Source organism: Gossypium hirsutum, chromosome A04 (assembly GCF_007990345.1).
Source record: "Gossypium hirsutum isolate 1008001.06 chromosome A04, Gossypium_hirsutum_v2.1, whole genome shotgun sequence".
NCBI lineage: Eukaryota > Viridiplantae > Streptophyta > Magnoliopsida > Malvales > Malvaceae > Gossypium > Gossypium hirsutum.
In genome coordinates this window covers 23,238,007-23,253,471 of record NC_053427.1, presented here as the reverse complement: position 1 = coordinate 23,253,471, position 15,465 = coordinate 23,238,007, and positions in this window count along the sequence as shown.

Sequence of the window (15,465 nt, the reverse complement as noted above, 5' to 3'; positions counted from 1 at the left end):
CTTGTAAGCAAAAAGAGCTCAATGTGAGTCTAGGGTTGAGTCAGATTTTCGAATTAGTCTTGATGGATATTTAATGTTTAGAGATAGGGTTTGTGTACCCAAGGACAATGAACTTATTCGGAAGATTTTGCAAAAAGCACATAATAGTCGTTTTTCTGTTCTTCCAGGAAGCACCAAGATGTACAACGATTTAAAGAAGATGTACTGGTGGAACGGTATGAAAAGAGATGTATCTGATTTGTATCGAAATGCCTGGTGTGTCAGGAAGTTAAAGCTGAACTTCAAGTGCCTTCAGGTATGTTACAACCTGTAATGGTTCTCGAATGGAAGTGGGACAGAGTTACTATGAACTTCGTGATAGGATTACCTATGACTTCAAAAAAGAAAGATGTCATTTGGGTTATAGTGGATAAATTGACAAAGTCGGCTTATTTTATTCTGGTAAGGACGAATTATTCTCTTGATAGATTGGCCGATTTGTACATTTCTGAAATAGTAAAATTGCACGGAGTACCACTGTCGATTATTTCTGACAGAGACCCGAAGTTCACTTCGAGATTTTGGAAGAAGTTACAAGAAGCCTTAGGTACAAAGTTGAGCTTTAGCACAGCTTTTCACCCCTAGACCGATGGCCAGTCTGAGCAGATGATTCAGATTCTTGAGGATATGTTGTGTTGTTGCATCCTTAATTTTCAGGGTAGTTGGGAAAAATACCTGCCATTGGTAGAATTTTCCTACAATAATAGTTTCCAAACAAGTTTAACTATGGCACCTTATGAAGCCTTGTATGGAAGGAAGTGTCGAACTCTATTGTACTGGACAGAACTCAAGGAACATTAGATTCATGGAGTAGATCTGATCAAAGAAACTGAAGAAAAAGTTAAAGTGATACGGGATTGCTTGAAAACGGCATCAGATAGGCAAAAGTCTTATGATGATCTGAAAAGAAAGGAAATTGAGTTTCAAGTTGGGGATATAGTATTCTTGAAAGTATCTCAATGGAAAAAGGCATTGAGATTTGGTCGGAAAGGGAAACTGAGTCCGTGATTTATTGGACCGTACGAGATTATCGAAAGAATTGGGTCGTTAGCCTATCGTTTGGCATTGCCACCCGAACTGCAAAAGATTCATGACGTGTTCCATGTATCCATGTTAAGGAGATACCGATCAAATTTCTCTCATGTAATTTCACCGACTGAGATTGAAATTCGACCGGACATGACCTATAGAGAGAAACCGGTTAAGATATTGGCTCGCGAAGTTAAACGGTTGAGAAATAAAGATGCAGCTCTTGTAAAAGTATTATGGCATAGACATGGTGTTGAAGAAGCTACATGGGAGTTGGAAGAAACCATGAGAAACCAATATCCAAATCTGTTTTCTGGTAAGACTTTCGAGGACGAAAGTCCCTAAGTGGGGAGAAATGTAACATCCCAAAATAGGGCCTAGTCAGAATAGTGGTTTCAGGACAACAAATCTAACATCAAAATATTTATTTTATGATTATTATGAGGCCTAGAATATGAGTATATACCTGTGCTAAAGTTTCATGAAGAAATTTTAAGTATAAGGTGTCCAATTGGAAATTAGGGACTAAATTGAATAAATTGCAAAACTTGGTTTCTAGAAGCAATTAGTATGAAATTGCTTTAGATTATGAATTAGAAGGTCTTAGAGAGAATTGCCCAAATTCTAAATTTTTGGACAAAACTGGGCTTGCATGGATGAAATTTTAAAGAAAGGGCATAAGGGCATTTTGGTCAATTGTTATTTTAATGAATTAAAATGGAAAAAATCAAGCCAAAATTAGCCATTTTCTTCTCCATGGCTACCGAAAATTGAAGGGACACCATAGCTAGGGTTTTCAACATTTTCAAGCTTAATAGTAAGTCCTCCCAAGCCCCGTTTTTAACGTTCTTTGTATTTTTGAAATCTCGGTAGCTTGATCTCTCCATTTCTACCCAAATTTCATGCTGGGGTTCATGTTTAAAAATTTACCCATGCATGAGTTGCTTGTATTTTGATAGATTATGGAGGAATACGAAAGATTACTGTGTGTTAAACATCTTTTTCTAGTTGATTTTCATAAGAAACCCTTATAGGGACCGTTTTGCAAAAGATGTAATGTGTGGTAGAAATGAGATATTAATAGATAATGTGTGCTACCATAAGAAGGAAAAGTGTTTGGCTATGCTTGGGTAAGATAGAAAGTGTATGTGTTTCATTATCCGAGCCTAAGGACTAAATCGTAAAAATGTGATAGGTTAGGGGCAAATGGTCATTTGGATCAGGGGTAGATATTAAACTCAAAATGCATAATGTAGTGTATAATGAGTTAATTTCGTTGTTATAGACCTCGAGGAACAAATTTCAAAGGTCGATCGAGGTAAACACAAGGTTTCAGAGTAATCGAAACATAATCCCAAAAGGAATACCAGGTAAGTTCGAATAACTTAAAGTAAACCACTAATATGTATAATTTCATGATTTATGAATGCTTGATATTTACAATTATTGATGTCATGAAAATGTATGAAATGCATCTTTGATAATGAATTATTAATAACTGTCTCGGTGGAGGTTAAAAAGGAAATTCGATGGATAAACCATGTTTTACATGTAGAATGAGATCCTGCATGTATTGCAGTAAGGATTTAGCCCAGACGGGTAATCCGTGATCACAAGTATGAAAAGGAATCTAGCCCGGACGGTGTTCCTTGAATGATCAAGCCTCCCAAAGAATATGTGTGTACTATGGATTTAGCCCGGACGGGTAATTCGATTAGGGTCTGAATTTAGCTTGGACTCATAATTCAGATCCGAGCTTATTAAGGGTGTTTATCTCTGTAAGGGATTTAGCCTGGACTAGTAATCTCGACATTACCTTACGAGTTAACAATATGGGGAATTGAGCCTAGACTGGTAATTCCACCATGAAATGTGAGGTTCACAGGAGTGCATATATGGAATGATCATTCATATGAATTGATGGATAATGGGTATTCCATCAAGATTTCCTAGAAACTCAACGAGATTAACATTGGATATATATGTGAATAAAATATTAAACAATGAGCTCATCTAGTTAAATTACATGATACATGAAAATGTGACTAACTCATTGATTGAGTGCATGTGATAGGAAATCATTTCATAATGGATGATTTCATGAATTGAGCTTAGATGTATGCTAATTACTCGGTAAGTTTACTTTCTGATTATTTGAGCTTACTAAGCATGTAAATAATTACCCCTCTCTTTGTCCCTATTTCACAGAGCTCGAGGACTCGAAAGGATTGGAGGACAACTGGAGAGTCAACACACTATCAACTAAATAAGCTTTGGTATCGAGACTTTGTTCATTTTGTTCAATGGCATGTATAGTATTTTTTGAGTATTTTGTTATATGTGTCATTTGATTTGCCAAATGAAAGCATGTAGAAATATATTTATCTCTTTGTATATAGCCATGAAAGTTGGCTTAATTTAAGTAGGCTGTGACCTACGATTTTTTTATGCATGGTTTTATTTACAAACGATGGGTTGCTATCAATTGGCAATGAGTTTCTTGAACGAGCCAATTCCGGATGGATTAATGCAGCATGGGAACCCATAAACACTAAATGAGAAATAACCTATCATGTATGAAACCAATGATATGAGGTTTCCACACAATGAGTTTTATTAAGATTATTTACAAGTGTGAAATTGTGTTTTCTCTCAAACTTGGAAATTTCTAAGCATAAGAGGTAGAAAGGGGTGATTAAAGGCTTGGAAAATAGCCTATTAAGGTTCACATGGTTAGACACACGGTCCATCCTCATGGGTGTGTGGTATGATTTTGTATCCCCTGCACCTAAAAATTTAGGCTAAATTAGCACACGGGTAGGACACACGGGCGTGTGTCTTGGCCGTGTTAATTTAACAGAATGCTCAAGTTTTGGACACGGGATGACCCCACGGGCGTGTGAGTCCACATGGCCCACCTACACAGGCATGTGTCCCTTTATGTTAAGGAAATTTTTTTGAGTAGCCCAAGGTAAATCGAACGTGCCCGTATTTGTCCTGCATTGCTCTCCGATATGTTATAGGTCTCGAAGGCCTATACAAGGGACGAGATGTTCATGATTGAAAGGTTTTAAATCCAAATGAAGTTTTGTGATCCAAGTTAGTATACTGAAAGTGTGAAGTTTCGGTAATGCCTCGAGTCTTGTCCCGGTGTTGGATTCGGGCTAGGGGTGTTACATGTATAAAATGCACACCTTTTGTGATTCAAATAGTAAATCCTATTAAATCTCGATCACTCCCAGTCCAAAAGGGTAGGAACTTTGATTTTGAACCTAAAGAAACTGTATGTATGGTTAGAATTCTTTTATCTCCAATTACATAAAAAAATAATCAAATAACTTCTCAACTTATAAAACTTACTTCTTTATTCCAAGATGATCCAAAAAGAATGTTTGTAAAGTTGATTACTTGACTTGGTGGGAGGATCTAGTTTGGTGAAAAGAATAAATGAATTTAATTAATATTCATGAAAAGAAAATAAAATAGATGAGATCATGAATAAGGATCAAGAGAAGAAATAAAGATACTTTATTACCCAAATATTGGCAAAGATGTCAAAAGTCAAAAAAGTCTCCAAGAAGAACTTAAAATTTTAGCAATAGAAAAGAAATAAGGTATTTAAGTGATAATCAAATGAGGTAGGAATATAAGAAAATAAAGACAAATAAAGAAATTAATTTTTGGAAGGTGGCATAAGAGTGATGGTAGATTATGATGTGGTGGTGTGGTGGTGCTAAGGTGGTTGAATGATGGTGATGTGTTGGTGGTAAGATAGTTGAATTGTGGTGATATGGTGGATTTTGGGTGGTGTTTCAGCTGTAGTAGAAATATTAAGGAAAAATAGAATAAAAAAATCAAGGAGTAGCAACCTTTTTAGACGACACAGTGTTGTTGAAAAGGGAGGAGAAAAAAGAGAATTTTATGAAAACAAAACAAATGAAACGTTCAGGGGAAGGAGTGGACGATTACAAGGTGAAACCTCCCAACAAAGCATTCATGAGGCAGAAGCGCTAGGCACAGGGGCAGCGAGCATCGGGCCAGGGTGTTAATTAGGCAGATGCAAAGCAACCAACACTTATGTATACAGCTAGACACAGAGAGGATCATGATATAGCAGACGTGATGGCATGTACGTTTACCATTAATGTTATTCCATAATTTGCATTAATTGATATAGGTTCTACCCACTCGTATGTGTCTTGTGTAATGGCTGATAAGTTGGGAATTTAGGTAGAAGAGACTGTAAGTGATGTAACTATCGTTAGTCGCTTAAGGAAATATGTACATGTAAACAAGAGAATTTGATCTAATATTGGGCATGGATTGATTAAGTGTGCATCGGGTTAGTCTTGATTATGATACAAAATGGGTTACCTTGAGTACTCTAGATGGGAATTAAATAATTATTACCGGGGACCGTCAGAATTATTTATTAAATGTGATCTCTACCTTAGTAGCGGTAATTTGATTCATAAAGGATGTGAGGCCTACCTAGCTTATATCATGGATACGAAGGTGGATGGTGTAGTGTTGGATAATATTTGTGTAGTGAAGGAGTTTCCAGACGCCTTTCTGAAAGAGTTGCTTTTTTTACCTCCAAAACATGAGGTTGAGTTTGGAATTGAGTTGTTGCCTGGGACAGCACTAGTGTCCATTGCACCTTATCGCATGGTACCTAAGGAGCTCAAAGAACTCAAAGTGCAGTTGCAAGAGTTACTTGGTAGTGTCTTCATAAGGCCAAGTGTATCACCATGGGCAGCTCTAGTGCTACTTGTAAAGAAGAAGGATGGGTCGATGAGGCTTTGTTCGATTATCGTTAGTTGAACAAACTAACTGTGAAGAATAAATACCCTTTTACGAGAATTGATGACCTTTTTTATCAATAAAGTGGTGCCATAGTTTTATCCAAGATTGATCTAAGGTCAGGTTATTATCAATTGCAGGTGAGAGAGGTTGATATACCTAAAACTTCTTTCAAGACTCTGTACGGGCACTATGAATTTCTAATGATGCCCTTCAGACTTACGAATGCTCTTGCCACTTTAATGGACCTCATAAGGATGTCTTTCAGCCTTACCATGATCAGCTTGTAGTGGTCTTCATTGATGGCATTCTGATCTACTCCAAGTCTAAGTTGAAGCATGAAGAACACTTAAGGGTAGTCCTTCAAACCCTACATGAGAAAAAGTTGTACGCGAAGATAAGTAAGTTGAGTTTTGGCTCCGAGAAGTGATGTGTTTAGGACACATGGTATCTACTAAGGGTTATCCATGTTGACCCTAAGAAGACCGAGGTTGTTCTAGATTGGAAGTAGCCTATGAATGTTAATGAGATTTGGAGTTTTCTCATACTTGTTGGATATTATTGGATGTTTGTTGAAGGACTTTTATTGATTTTGGCACTGATGACGAAGCTATTGAGAAAGAGTGCATCCTTTAAACGGTGATAGCATTAGAATGACCATAGGTTTACCCCCTTACTTATTGGTTAAATTGTTCCCATTTTGTTATCCTTAGCATACATTTTAACATTTTCATTTTAGTAACTTACATTTTACAACTCAGTGAATCCTAGCCTATTTTATCATTAATTTTGCTATCTTATTGCATTAATGTCTCTGCATGAGTTAGTTCTAGATTGTGTCTAGAATTGTTGTTGCACCTGATAGCTGTCCAAATAAGAACCAAAACTGTGTAAGCAATCCAGTCTGGTATAACCAACCTGTACGTACAAGGATAGAATAACTTTGAGGAAAGGACACATGTACTATTGGGGAGGACATAAACGGTGGACATGAGAAGAAAAAGGGAGCTTTTTTTTTCTCTCCATCATCATTTTTATCATCCTACCTTTAAGCTTGCGACCATGGCATCGATGAGCTAACGTGAAAATCAGGTGCAGACTAGCTCTTGACAAGGAGACCTGAGTGAGCGAGAAAAGGGAATAGAGAGATTCAGTCGAGTTGTCTAGGGATAGTATTCTCCACTCAATTCTTTCTTATTTCTTTCTAAATGCTAGTGATTAATCTCTTATTGTATAGAAGTACTCATGAATTCTTGGTGAAATTTTATCTTATTTAATCTTGCTTTTATTGTTTAATCTTGGGGTTTGAATTTTTTAAACTCGAAAGTGTTATTGCAGTCACTGACACTAGAAAGTGCAGTGACAATTTGAGCCAACAGGCATTTCAATAGAAGTTGAGTGAGGATTAGAGGAATTTAGTCCACTTGTTCTTATAGTGTCATATTGCCATCATCAAAAGGTGAGGTTAATATGCATGTTTAAGTCTCATATTATATAGAGGAGTAACGCTGGGTAAGATATAAATTGAATTTTATTTCCTCGACAATCACCTATACTTTTACACTTTGTGAGTACTTAGTTGTGACATCCCTAATTTGACCCTAGTCGGGAAGTGGTTTTGAGACCACAAACCAAGTCACACAAATAATTGATTGTTAAATTTCATGTTTATTTTATGTTACAATTTACGTGTGAAATTTTGATGCTTTGATTTTGTCAATTGAATGCGAATTTAATCAAAAGGGCTTATGTGAGAAACATTGAAAATGTGTTGGTTAATTTTTAAAATGGCCAAATTGTTTCATGGATTAAATATGGGGACTTGCATGTCAAAGTCCCCATTTTTCATGATAATGGCCGACCATGATGGTTTTAGGTGAGAAAATATGTATTTTATTTGTTGTAATGATGGCTACTAAATGATATTATATACATTTTGTTAAAGAATTAAATAAAGACTTATAAAATATGAAATAAAGTTTTTATAATGGAAAAAAAGGGGATGAAAACAAAGTTTTATCCATTCTTTCTCTCAATAGCCGATTCTTCGGATCAAAGAAGAACAAAATGGGGCCCTTAGACGTATGGCAATTATATTAGCAATTGGAGGTATGTTTGGCTTAATTTCTTGATAATTTTGGTAAAGTTGAGTTGTTAAATAGATTTTGAAGTTAGCCCATGCATTTATTTTTGAATTTAAGAAGAATGATACATTCGACTATGGTTTGATGTGCTTGGATTGTTGTTCATTGAGTAAGTGATTGAGGAATGGTTAGAAGAATTTGAATGCTAAACTAGTTGATTTGTTTATAATGTCCGATTATGATCATTTATAGAGATATGAATGAATTGTTGTTATGTGAATAAATATTTATTTGATGATATATATATGTATTCGGCAATGGGATAAAATGTGTATTAAGGTAAGTTTCATGGTGATTATGCTTGTGATGTTGGGTTAATATTCGGCATTGAGTAATGTGGGGTAAGGTGATTAATCGGCTATGAAATTAGCTAAATTGAATAGGTATGTTTAATGATATGCTTAATGTAATGTATAATCTTATAACTCGGTTTGGTATTGAGATAAAGGTTAGATGTATGATTGGATTTTGGTATGTGTTAAATTGGTTAATCAAAGATTTAATATGACGAAATGTTAATGAATAACATAATTGGTTTGCACCTTAAATAGTTGAAATAAAGCTTGTCGATTATGATTAAATGTTTAAATTGTAATGGTCATATATAGGTATATATATGCCTTATGTATGTACCATGTACACATAAGGACATTCGGCAATATGATTAAATTCATGTATAAGAAAGCATGATAAATTAAGTGACTCTTTGCTTGTGAATGTGAATTAGATATAAATTAAATAAGCATGAAATCGAGTCATGGCATGTTTTATTAAATATGATACATATTGAAATCTATTGTTTTAGATATAGATTAAATGATATGTGATTGCCAAATGTGATTGTTAAGTGAATAATATTAGTTAAGTACTTAAGAAAATCTATTGTTTTACTTAAGCTTAAGAGCAAAGAGGATCAAAGTCGGATAGGGGAAAAGAGAAAGTAAACGAATAGCCGTGGATATCTAGTCGTCGACCACTTCCGAGGTAAGTTTTAAGTGATTGAACGTTGAGTAAATTCAATCATAATAGGACATAATGAGTTGATTTAATAAGATGTGATGTGGCCATGATATGTTTTAAACTCAAATGGTAAGTACATAAGTGTTTGGACTTGGAAATTTAAGAGCAAATTGTAATAATTTGCTTAGGACAGCAGCCGTAACGTGATTTTAGAAAATCACCATAAATTGTTGGTGTGGAATTATAGGCTGAATAAAATATGTAATCAAAGCTTAATTAGTCTAGTTTCTTATAAAAGAAACCGTGTAAGCAAAGGAATTTCTTATAAAGAGATATTTAAAGTTGTGTGAGACAGTGTCAGAATGACTCCGAAATCCTCTGTTTTTCTTAGAAAATCATTATAAATCACACAAAAAAATTGTTATAAGATAAAATTTATATGCTTAGACTCCTTAATGAGTTTAGTTTCAAATGAAATAAACAAGAACATATTTTGAATTCTGTACAATGAGAAAGTTGATTCGTAGTGAAGAGTGGTCATTATAGTCAAACAGTGAAATAGGGGAAATTTTAAGAAAAATTCTGGTATTGATTGGTCAAACCAAAAATTCTGAAAAATTTATGGATAGAAGATATATGAGTCTGTTTTTAGGGAAAATTAACAGTACTTTATTTGGAGTTTCATAGCTCCAGTTACTAATAATTTAATGACTGTTGCTCAGGAAAACAGCTTGTAGTGAATATGTGATTTTGTTGTAAACATTGATGAAACTAATTGAGTTGCTTATAAGCTATTGCTGAAATTGATGTACAAGATAAATATATATATATGTGTGGTAAAGCCGAATGACTAGTGTGAAATATGTATGAGATATGTATATGTGGTAAAGCCGAATGGCTAATGTGAAATATGTATGAGATGTGTATATATTGTGGCCGAATGACCAAATGTGAAAGGTGTGTATATTTAGATATTTGATGAGACAAATGACTTACAAATATGACAGTCGATGTGAATGTTGTACATGTGATTAAATGTACATGAAACTTGGAAATATATTCCGGGTAAGACCTGATGGCTACGTGTGGAGATTATGCCCGGGTAAGACCCGATGACTACGTGTGGGGATTATTCGAGCTAAAGGTCTCGCTGAAGATTCGAGTAAAGCATAAGATTATACAACTTCACAGTAACAATTGGTAATAAATACGTTCAATGCGTTAAGTTGGTCAGGTATGTATTTTGAGATTATATTTAATCTTGATTTGGATTAAATCACAAGGTTGTTATGTGATGCATATGTGAGTAAAGCAATAAGACTGTTCTATGATTATTGTGCATTTGGTCAATGTGAAAAGTTAGGTGAAAATATGTAATGTACCTATGTTTATAAGAGATCACTATCAAGTGAGAATTTATCTGCTTATTGTGTATTACGTAATTGTGTATATTCGGCCAAAAAGGGTAGTATACCTAGAAGGAAGTTATATGAGAATTCGTAAGATCGACTTTTAATTTGGTTGGTCAGGTATGTGATAAATACTTGTACATGTTAGACCCATCAGAATTAAATCATGATTGTAAAGTGAAAAGCAAATATGAAAATGCCATATGAATATGTGAGTATTCGATTATGGAGAAATACTATAGGATATTGGGGGATATACATTTTGATTTGTCCGGTGAGGATAACTATAGATATGAAATGAAATGTTATATGTGAATCAAATAAACAAATTGGTTATATTTGAGTTTACTGGTTTTAAATTGCTTAAGACTTACTAAGCTTACAAAAGCTTACTCTGTTGTTATGTTTCTCTGTTTTATAGATTGTTGATTTTGGCCTTTTTGCTCGAGGATCGTCAGCAACTTGTCACACTATCACTATCCACTGCTTGGTACTGCTATGTTTTGGATTATCTTATGGCATGTATAGAATAGACTAGTAGTGGGAGGATATTTTGGTTAATGTATATAAGCCATGCGAATATGACATCTTTTGAATGTTTACTTTTATAAGTTTTAAATTTTATCCCTGGTTGTGTCTAGCAATTATCCAATTGAATGATATTTAATCCAAGAAAATGTTCAAAATTTTACTGATCTGGCATGAGTTACAAGTCCGGTAATGCCCCTCACCTATTCCGGTGACGATTACGGGATAGGGGTGTTACATTTAGTGGTATCAGAGCCAGGTTTAGTCGATTCTAGGACTAACGTAGCACGTGTGAGTCTAGCTATACATGCCATAAAGTGATAAATGATAGTGTAATGATTTCTGACAGTTAAAATGTGTTTTTCGTAATATAATGCTGTAACACCCAAATCCCGTATCCGTCGCCGGAATAGATAAAGGGGCGTTACCAGTCTTGAAACTCATATCAGAACAGTAAGTTTTTTTTTGAACATTCCTTTAGATAAGTACTAAAGACAGTCAGGGATACAATTTAAACTTCTCTAAGTAAACATTCAAAAGATGCCATTTTCGCATGGCTTATATACATTAACCAAAAATATTCTTCCGCCATTAGTCTATTCTATACATGCCATAAGATAATCCAAAACGTAGCAGTACCAAACAGTGGATAGTGATAGTGTGACGAGTTGCTGATGATGCCCGAACCTGTAGCTTCGCAATGAGATCTATAAAACAGAGTAAACGGAGTAAGCATTACAATGCTTAGTAAGTTTTAAGCAGTGTCAACAGATAACAATCAAATTATAACATAGTTGTTCGTATTTTTATTTCACTCTTCCTTCGGGCATACCATCCCTTTACCGAATATGCACGCTCTTGAGCTAATTCAAACAAATTTAACTTATTAAAGTCTCATTATGCTAGCTTATGGCCGAATATGACAAGGAGTTTGATTGGTCATATGGCCACCTTCTAGCTCAACTACACAATGGTCATATGCATTTTTAATCACATCAAGCAATTTAATACAATTCATTCGAACATCAAAAGAAAACCTCAAGGTACTTAGCCCATATATACTTTAGGCATTAGAGTCACATATATATATGGAATCATGAATCAAACTCAACATTTTAGCTAATATTCCCCTTGGCCGAATTTTCTAAGCCAAGACAAAAGCATCAATATGCTTGCCTCTAACCGAATACATGCAACACCAATCTTCTTCCTATGGCCGAATATGCATGTCTATGTTGAGGCCGATTATATACTTAATACCACACATAAATGGCATACATTTTACTAACTAATGCATTACATATTATTTAACCATGTATATCACCAATCAATTTCATCACAATTTCACTTAAGCATAATCTCAATACAATACATCGTGCTCAAATCATTATTCAAGTTCAAATTCGGCCAGCACACAAATACATACTAGCAACTATGTATTAACATTGCATTTCATACTATAACCGAATGTATAGCTCATCGAAATATATTTATTCATGTTCCCTTAACACATATTGGTCAACTAGATCATGCATTATTCTTTGGCACATTTGGTCATTAAAGCAATCACCTATTTAACTTTCAAGAATTTTTATACTAACATTTCTCCCAAGGCCGAATTTATATACAACCTTTAGTACTCATTTAAAGTTTATATTTTAAGTAATTAATATACACAATATTAACCAAATATCCATTTACTAAGCATTTTAACAAATTTTCCTTCAACTATCCACACATTCGGCAATCAAATAATCAAACACTAAACCTTAACTTCCAAGCCAAAACAACTAGCAAATTCAACACATCCAACATAAATTTCCATGCTAATGACATCAAAACAACTACTAAGAATTTCAAGCTCCTTGGCCGAATTTCAATCTTCCAAAATAACAAAAATTTGAACCATGAAATAGGTAGAATTCAAACTAACCATTCAATTTATGCATGAATTTCCAAGAGTAGCATTGTACATACCTTAATCTAGCAATCTCCTTAGCCGAAAATTTTAACAACAAAAGGAAATTTCTTCTCCACCCTTTCCTAGCTACGGCAATGGAGGAATAAACCAACTTTGGTTTCTCCTCCCACTAACACATTATTTTTATTACCCATACTCTTTTATTCATCTTTAATTCATTTAATACATTTTTTTATTACATATTTCTCACCACTAATAAATATAATAATATTAAACCATGCATATAATGCCCATACTTATGAGCTTGGCCGGCCACTAGCATTAAAAGTGGCAAATTGGCATGCAAACCCACTTATTTGCATCATTCAATAATTAATCACTTAAATAAGCCACACATATATTCAAAGCTTCTCATATAAGTCCTTTTTATTTAGAAACACATTCAAATTGACAAAAATCAAAGCATTCAAATTTCACACATGCATGGTCACATATTTTAGACATAAAATATTATATTCAATTATTTCTGCAACTCGGTTTAGCGGTCCCGAAACCACTTCCCGACTAGGGTCAGAATAGGGCTGTCACAACTCTCCCCCTAGGGATTTTCGTCCCCGAAAGTTTTAGTAGCGACTAGGTTAGGATAATGTCCTCTTATTGAATTATGTCCATATAAACATTAGCTCATCAATGACAATTGTAATTCATTACTGCTTTCACATCGATCTATAAAATCACTTTCTTATCTTAAAACAAATACATAAACATTTCTACAAGTATACACATACATCTCATTTTCTTGATTTCATAAGCAATAATCACTTAATTTAATTCACAAATGCATTTCAAACACATATTAAGCACATATTAACATGTATAATTCACATCATCAACCCACGTATTTGTAACCCACATTTTCATTCATGTATAAGCTGTAATCTGACTGAAAGTACACATATACTCAAACATCCCAATAAATATCCTTTATAACTCCATCATATCTCACTATTCAACTTAACCTATTTCCAACAGGAAATCAACTTCCACATACCTGAACATTGAATTCATTTAGCACATTCAATCACTGTTAACGATACCCGTATACAATCGATTTGGCATAAAGCCTCATATAGTATACCGGCATGGGGTTTATTTTAGCACATAACCCATATATCCAAAATTATCAGCATTCAAAAATTCTTACAGACTTTCAAATGTCGAACTTAATCGAAATAATTTCTTGAATATGATTAACAAAAAAAAATAGGGGTCATTTAGCAATAGCACATATGACTTCATATACCAAGCATTCCATAGACTAAATCCGTCACACATTTATAACATGAATTTACTTCTTAACAACATATCCACCATCTTTTTACGTATTCACTTCTTTAGTATACATAACATAATATAATATGAACTCACCAATTTTTTTACTTTCATTTGATTTTCACATACCTTCCGTACATACCTGTATCACTTATTCTGATCTTACTTTATTTATCATCTTAAATATACCCGTTGAATCATTCGAAATCATTATGGATACTCATTAAGCACATATAGCTCTTACAATGCCATATCCTAGATATGGTCTTACATATTCTGACATATCGAGCCGATGCCATGTCCCAGACATGGTCTTACACACTATCTCAAATCAATGCCTTCGTCCCAGACGAGGTCTTACATGAATTCCACTTCACACACTTAGTGCCCACTGACCGATCTCGCACTCATAGTGCTCGGTTAAAGGAATTCGCACACACACAGTGCCTCTAATCATTCACACACATAGTGCTCTTATTCATTCGTTATTACACATTGAAATGACTTAACCAAGTCTATAAACATCATGTATGTACACTTTTAAACATATCATCTCATTTAAATTTGAATTCATATAGTAATGAACACTTAAACTTTGCTCAAATTACCGGCACGAAGCCTACTAGGCACGAAGGCCCGAATACACGTCACCAGCATGATTGCTCTTCGGGACCTAGCCCAGATATAACACCAGCACGAATGCTCTTCGGGGTTTAGCACGGATATATCACTAGCATGAATGCTCTTCGAAACTTAGTCCGGATACATCACTAGCACGGATGCTCTTCGAGACTTAGCCCGGATACATCACTAGCACGAATGCTCTTCGAGACTTAGCCCGGATACATCACTAGCACGAATGCTCTTCGGGACTTAGCACGGATACATCACTAGCACGAATGCTCTTCGGGACTTAGCCCGGATACATCACTAGCACGAATGCTCTTCGGGACTTAGCCCGGATACATCACTCTCAATTCTCATGTACATATACACATATAGCAATACACATTAGTATATCATTTACATTACTTGAATACAAACACAACATGCTTATCGACCATTCAACTTCCAGTTCCATAGCCACATACAAAAATCACATTTATAGTCATAACACTCCTTCAAAATTGCATCACTTATACCCTTATAATTCAATCCAAATCGAAATTCAAATACGAGTACATGATACGCACCTGATCAACTTAATAATTCAGGCATATCTAAGTGAAGTTATATCGCAAATTCTCATAGTCAGAAGCTTGCTACAGCTCGATCGGGATCAAGATTCATTACATTACAG